This window comes from Asparagus officinalis, chromosome 6 (assembly GCF_001876935.1).
Source record: "Asparagus officinalis chromosome 6, Aspof.V1, whole genome shotgun sequence".
NCBI lineage: Eukaryota > Viridiplantae > Streptophyta > Magnoliopsida > Asparagales > Asparagaceae > Asparagus > Asparagus officinalis.
In genome coordinates this window covers 7,476,700-7,484,675 of record NC_033799.1, presented here as the reverse complement: position 1 = coordinate 7,484,675, position 7,976 = coordinate 7,476,700, and the positions used below count along the sequence as shown (strand labels likewise).

Below are 7,976 nucleotides of genomic sequence, written 5' to 3'. Positions count from 1 at the left end.
GAATAAAAAGGGGATAAAGGGGGTGGGATTTACAAGAAAAGTACTTTTTTTTAACCGAAAAATTCTGTAAGTACCCAAAATATGGGACCAACATAGTACATGTGAGGTGTCCCCCTCCTATTGCATAATGATATGATCATCATTGATGACCAGCTCATTATACAATAGGAGGGGAACACCTCACATGTCCCCTTGTTGGTCCCATATTTTGGGTCTATGTAGCAAAGCTTTTTTGTAACCTTTTTAGGAGGATTTCAACTTTCTTTTTTCCCTTTTTTGTTATTTTTTTATTTTATCAATGGAAGAATTATTTAATGGGCTAATATGGGAAATTTTCAATAAGGATTTGAGGGCCTTATTTCAACTTGTTGAAATTTTAAGGGGCTAGCAGGGAAATGCCCTTTTTTGTTTTTTTGTTATAGATTTGGAAGCAGAGGAGAGGTTGAAAAATAGAGGAAACCGGTCGTAGTTTCTAATTGGTTACGGTTAGTTTGAAGTGAAAAGTGAGGAAAATCTCATGTAGCTAACTTTCTCAACTTTCCTATCTCTATTGCATTTTTTTTTTATGGAAGAAGCATGCTGATGTGTGGATCATAATTCTACAAAGCAAATTAAATACACCAAAAACGAGCCAATTTTGTTGCAAAGTGAAGTTCGATCAGAAATTTTCAAAAATTATCTACATGAATTACTTTCTTTTGTTTGATAGACATATTAATAGTTCGAAAAAAACAAGCAATCAAAAGAAAAATAAATTTACTTTCTTAGAAGAAAAATAGTTCAATTACTTGTGTGACATATCAACACTCAAAAGAAATAAATTTTAATTACGTGTGTGACATATCCATAATTTGAAAAATGCTTCGGTGGTTATTCATGAGACATGTCCAATAACTAAAAATGAAGGTGTATATGATATAAATGGGGATACTTTTAAATTTCTATAGGATGTAAAAATATTTGTGTTTGGCGTAGTTATACATCTTACTTATAAAGCCAAGGTAATTGATAAGTCAGTGTTGTACATGATGCAAATCAAATGAATTTGAGGTCTTTGAAGTACTTAAACGTACTCAGATATGATTTGGAAAGAGTCTTCAAATGCAAAAAGCAATTTTATGTTAAATACTTTAAGATCTACATTTTCTTAAATTTCATTGTAATATTGCAATTATACTTACTCGTGTGACATGTCAATCCATCAATATATACATATTCATCAATCTAATTTTAGTTTTTTTTCATACTCTTTTATATTTAATCAACAACATTCCTCTAACCTCACCATAAAAGTGATAGCGTGACGCATGATACGCCGTCCATACAAATGCTAGCTATTTTGGCCTTTGGCATTGCATTTTTTGGTATGTTCTCAAAATGACTTCATGATCTACTACGCCATTTTTAAAGCCATAAAATTTAGTAGATATTTGTTGTTTTTTTCTTGCTCAAATATAAGGTTTGGATCTTACTCGAGGAGTCTTGCCTTTGAGATTTTCCGTAGAAATTCCCAAAATAAAATACTCCATGGGATTGTATGCAATTGGATTGCACCAAAAGTCCATAGGTTGGGGGGGCCTATTGAATCTGTTCAAATATATTATTAAGAGCATGGGAGTAGAAAATAATTCTTTTTTTGTCACGTGCAGTGTGTTTGGATAAAAATTTGTAGGAGGAAAACTTTGCTTAGCTGCAATATTGGTATTTTTCATGGATGTCGTGTCATTAAAAAAAACCATGTACATTATATTATTTATTAGGGTAAATTACTCTGAACATCCAATAACTTTCAATATTTTGTAGTAAACCCCCGATGACTTTCAAAATCGAACTAAGTTAACCTGTAATATCTTTTGGGTAAATTACACTAAACTCCCAATAACTTTCAAAATCCTTTTTTGAGTTTTTTTTTTAAACTTATTGGGGGTTATGAAGTTATCCACATGAACACGGGAACTTATTGGGGATTTTCTGCAATACCTAAAGCTATTGGAAACTTATTGTGATTTTAAATTTTTTTGGGGGATTTACTACAAAATGCAAAAAGTTCTTGAAGGTTTAGTGTAATTTACCCTTATTCGTTACTTAGCTATATAATTCTCAAACGTTGTTCTGTACTAAATTTCTTTACTTGATAGATGGAGGATATCTAGATATGAAAGTTTTGTTCTTTAGCACTAAGGTTGGGAAGATATACATTTTATAGAACTCTTTAGGTGCTTTAGTGCAACTAATAAATTAAGACATAATTGTTTGTACATATCTTGTAAAAGTGAAAATATTGGTTTTAATTGTGAAATTCCTTTCTGTGACATTGACTGGTTTTGGTCGCCTCTTGAGGACGTGTATATTCAAAATTTTGGAAGTTACTAAGCACAGCTCATGAGATTGATGAAGAGCTAATAATGTTGGCAGAGATCCCTTTGCCCTTTGGAATGTTCACAATGTTATCATATGTAGAGATGTTGGTTAAGGAAAGAAAGAGACAAGCGACAGCCTATATTGATTGAATATGTAATTATTTTAGATGAGTATTTCTCATTTTTCAACTTCACATTTTTTTTTGTCAATGGGATGATAGAAAGGAGAATAAAAAAAAAATGAGTGCGTTGTGGAATCATTCTAGCTAGAATTAGACTTGTTATTTTAATGAATATGTATGTCTATGCAATTTAGATAAGGTAAATAAAAAATAAAAAAAGACCTTTAAATATAAAAGTAATGCAAAAACTAATTAATTTTTAGTTAATTATCGCAGCGTCAAACGCGACCATGCATGGTTTTACTCTCAACCATCTTATATAGCCTAATAAGGTAAAAAAACGTTGTAAATTTTTGGTATTATTACTACATGTAGATTCACCTAGTTCCTTGACATGACAAATGTCCTGGCACAAGGAAGCATGTATGTCATCAAAAAGCCCAAGAAATTATTTTGCATTCATCTCATGTGGACAAAGAACTTTCTGTAATTGGCCTAATTGGCCCCCATTTCATGGTTAAAGTCAATGTTCAAAGTTTAGTTACTTGTAAGTGCCACCATCAAATCCTAATTAATACAAAAGTTGTATGGTTTGAAAAGCATAGGATGCACTTTGACATGATCCAAACCTTGAAAATGTGTACATGTTTGATAACTTTGTTAAACACGCGGGATGTTTCAGTACTATTTGCAAGAAAAGTAGCACTACTAATTCAGATCCGCTTTGAATTTCATAATTAAATTGTGAGCATGGGAATAAGTACGTTTATAATATTAGTGGATTGAATGAGTATTTAATAGAATATTACAATATTGTTAAGCAAAATTTTAATGTTGACAGAAACGTGATCATCTAGAGTTTTAAGAACCGAACAGGAAGAAAAAAAAAGGTTTCAATAAGAAATTGTTTATTAGACTTCTGTAATCAATTCAAGCATCTTCAGCTGATGATGGCCGATTGGGGGGCAACTTCTTCTTGGATTTAAATCTAATTAAATCTAATTTGTAGGTACATATGATTAATCAGTATGTATTGCTATCCTTGAAGATAATCCGCTTAAAGTAATCAATCAATTTGGGTTCACTACAAAAAAAGTGAGCATTTGGGGCGATCTATTAGGGGCAGAAATAATGATTTGCCCCTATTAATTATGAATTAGGTGCGGATGTTGAATATGTGCCTATTACTATTATTTGGGGCGGTTCATAATACCCCTATAAGTTTGGCGGGAATTAAAAATAATAACGGTGTCAAACTAAATAATTTAGACTAAATAGAGGCATATATATCCGCCCCTAATGTTTTCTAAACCCTAAAAAACAAACCCGCTTCTATTCCCCCAAAAAAAACACCCTACAGAGGCACATACTTCTGCCCCTATTGTTTTTCAATTTTTTTATAATAAAAAATTAGGGTTAATCTATTCTTCTATAAAAATTAGGCCGAAATTTGTTTTCTAAACCCGCTTCTCCTCACTCTCACAAATTCCCTTCAAATTTCAAAACTCCCCCCTTCTCTCACAATCCCCACCTCACTCTCAAAATTCTCATTCTATCTTTATCTCCACTATCTCTCAGAAATCCCCCTTCAGAATCCCCCCCTTCTCTCAGAATCCCGCCGGCCGCCGTCACTGATCCTCCCTCGATTCGAAAGGTAATTTCTCGCAGGATCTAGGAAGCAAATTTCGGCCCGTTTGAAGCCGTCGACAGCCACCCACCCACCGTTCAAAACCGTCGACAGCCTCCCACCCGCCCGTTCGAAGTTGCTTTCGCTTTTCCTTGAGATAAGGTTGGTCGTTTGTCTTTTGGGGTTTGATTTTGGTTTGTGCTTTGTTGTTTTTTGTTACTGATTGAGGTTTTCTTTGGGTTGTTAGAGAGTTGTATTTGGAGTACCACAGGAAGCGTATGGGGGAATTGGATGATGAGAGGTTGAAATTTGAGACAGATACCATTTTATCGAGGAAGGTAATATCTTGATCTAATTCCAAACAAGGTAATTCTCTTGATCTAATTCCACTTTGTAACCCTAATTCATCGTCGGAGATTGATCTTATAGAACTCAAATTTTGATTTTGTTGCCTGTTTTTTTTCCAGGTGGAAAGGCGAAGCCTTTGAAGCAACCCAAGGCCGATAAGAAAGAGTACGATGAGGTATTGCTTGAATCGACTAACTCTTGATTCTCTGCAATTAGATCTTGGTGTGGAATTTGTAGTTTATTGTAGATTTTGATCTTTTAGTGAAGATTATTTTTTTAAACATCATCTATTAAAAAAATTTAAAAGTACAAATAGGTACTATGATGCTGGTCTCGAAATATGTAATAACAAATGTAAATTCGATTTAAAAACAATATATTTCTCATATTTGAAGTCCAGTGATCATAAATTGGTACTTTTTCAGCCTCATGACTCATGTCAGTTGCCATCATCCAATACCTCTTGATTAATTTTTTTCTTTGATGATGAAATGAGACTTTGTTAAATTGCGATTTCCATGTGTTTTTTATCACACTTTAGATAGATAAAATTAGTAAAATATTTAGTTCATATGATCATTGTAAGATGTTGGACATTGAAAAAGTAAAACAAGATTTGTCTCCTAAGATCATTATAAGTTATTAGATTATGGCATCTGGCATGTAAATTGGTTTATCATATGTCTGTGTCCTAGAAATGTAGCAAAGTTGAGATTTATGTCAGACTATAGAAAAAATGCTAAATTCTCATTACTTCAACTGAATTTAAATGTAATTATAGATATGAAGTTTGATTGAGATGGAAATGTGTCGTTATTGTTTTATATGAAGGAATAAAATCTATGATCTGATTGGTTCAATTAGAATGAATTTTGGCACCTTCAACCTTTGAATCATCAGTTCTTGGTGATTTTGTTGGAAGAATATTAATAGAGTAGTTTTGTTTATTTTTCTTAAACTGGAAAGATACTACTTTTTTTTAGCTTTTATTGCATATTAACTGATTCTGGAGGTATATTTGCTTAGTATTCATTGATACACAAACATGCAACCCGTTGCATTTTGATACTCGGATTTCACCCATAAGATTTTGTAGTCATCTTATTCGCTACTGTATTCATGCGTTGTCAAGAACTATGACTCGCCTTGCTTCCCATAAGACAAGTTCTTTTCAAATGTAAGCAACACTCGACTCTTCTCCTTTCCCTCTGTTTGTTACTTGATGGAAAGATATTGCATCACAACCTTCTCAATTCATATGAGAATATCGTTCAGATTGTACTGTTGATGACTTCATATGCAAATCATGATCCCTCGTATAATTTTAGTTACGTTAGCAGATTTTCTCGTTAATAGCTTCACTGATCATATTTTGAGGTTAACTACTTGATAATTCGATTGAGTTTTTTGAGATCAAATGTGCAATAGTTCAAAAAATTAAAGAAGCTAAATATTTTTCAGTAATACTTAATTGTGGACTATTTGCTTTCCAGTCATGCAACGGCAAGTGCAAATCATCCCATATCAAGGTACTTTTTTTGGTTACAGCCTTATACTTAGTATTTTGTTTTCCAGTCTTTCTGATCTTATGTGTGGTCTAGTTTGTCACTTTGTTTTTAAAACTGAACGCAGACTCAGAAAATCATATCCCAACTGGTCTGAAATCTCAATAACCAGTGTACACCATGCTTAAATAACCAGTGTACACCATGCTTAGTTCTTTTATTGTGCTTCAGCAGACATATTTTTAAAAATTTCTTTACTTCCTCCTACGTTATGAGGCATGTATTAATTTATGTAAGTATATTTGCTTCTATCATCTTACCAAATTCCTGGAACATGTTTACTAATGCTTTGAAGAGCATATTTGTGATTTGATGAAGACACTAATTTTCATTTGCTTGATTTAAAAAATGACTCTAGAATAGAACATTTTTTTGGCATGCAAACACATAAATATTAATCCGCATAAAAATATTCTCAATCCGAAGATCATCAATGATGACGTATATTTTTGTATTATGAGAGATTTGCTAAACAGTTTGCTCAAAATGTTACTGCACATTCAGGAAATCTCATGATCTTGCTCATCATGTGATTTTTAACCAACAATCATCTATTGTGGGTACTACTACAGGTCATATTACTTATCTATGTTTGAAATATACTCTGAACGAGGGAAAGGAGAGAGGATTTTTGACTTGTCTCCGGATGGAGGTGATTTATCGTTTCAGCAGTCAGCAATAAAAGGTCTTCAAGAGGTAGTCTACAAATGTAACCTTTCAGTGTCATTTACATTTCACCATTGTATTGTTTTCATAAGCATGACATGAAGGGGATGTTTCCTTATACTAAAAAAGTGACTTGTTCCAGATCAGGATTTCAGATGCAACTGAGGCAGAGAGTCTAGTTGTACGTTGCCTGCTGAAACGTGCTACAGCTGCAACAAGTGCAAATAACCAATCAAGGTATGTAGAAACTAAAGCCTTACGCTGCTATACTGAGGTTGAAGCTTATCTTTTTCAGTATCAAACTTGCTGCTTTTCTACCTCTTGTAGTCTTGTTCCCCTCCATCTTGTTCTTGCTTGATGGATTCTTGTCCTTGTGTTTCATTTTTCAAATAAAACGATAAAAGAATAATGTGGAATTACAACACAATTCAAAATAAGCTTTGTTTCTCTATTTATATTTTTATATTGCACTCAATTATTTCCCTTGTTTCTTTCAGTCGATCTCAATGTATAATAAACATTCGCTGTACACTGGAAAACCTCTGATAAAAACGATTTACATGCACATGACACTGTGCTCACAATAGCTGATCTTGCTGGAGCTGAGAGAGAAAGAAAAACAGGAAATCAGGTTATTGTGTCTCCTTCATTCATTACCTTAACGTAATACTTATTGCTTGCAAATATGTATCATCTTTGCTTTTCAGTAATATTACTTTGGGCACAGCATATGAGGTCTAAGTGCATCCTTATTTTGCAAATTGATGATAAGGCCATTGCACGAGGAAGAAGACATTGAACTTGGGAGCTAAGTATGCTGTGATAAGAACTCACGCTCCTTTTTGCATGGAGGAACATAAACACTGTATAAACTTATAACTAATAGTGTGAGCATGCACAGTTAGCATGAGGTAGGAGAGATTATGATAACAACAGCTAGTTGGATGTTAACGTGGATGTGACGCCGTTTAGATGTTCAAAATCATGGTTCACATAATCACTCAAGACTTAAACAACCAGAACTCCTCATCCACTTCGGCGCGGAATCAGATTTGTAAAGACCTCTGAAAAATCAGATTTTGGACATGCACAGTCCCTGTGCATGTTCATAAGTCGACTTATCAGGTCTGATAAGTCGACTTATCAGATTTTGGACATGCACAGTCCTCTGCCATTTTGCTCGAGTCCTACAGTTTTCTTTTTAATTTTGAGTTTTTACTATTTTCTGCATCATGTATAACATGCTTCTGATACATATGGACCTTGTAGTTTAATGGATAAATCCTTG

The 7,976-nt window shown here is 33.4% G+C and overlaps 1 long non-coding RNA gene across 1 annotated transcript; it reads left to right on the top strand.

The window, feature by feature from the left end:
* On the top strand, nt 5,944-6,904 carry LOC109844287. The gene is made up of 3 exons (XR_002247977.1): nt 5,944-5,986; nt 6,595-6,718; nt 6,831-6,904. It is a non-coding gene; the product is annotated as an uncharacterized LOC109844287 (long non-coding RNA).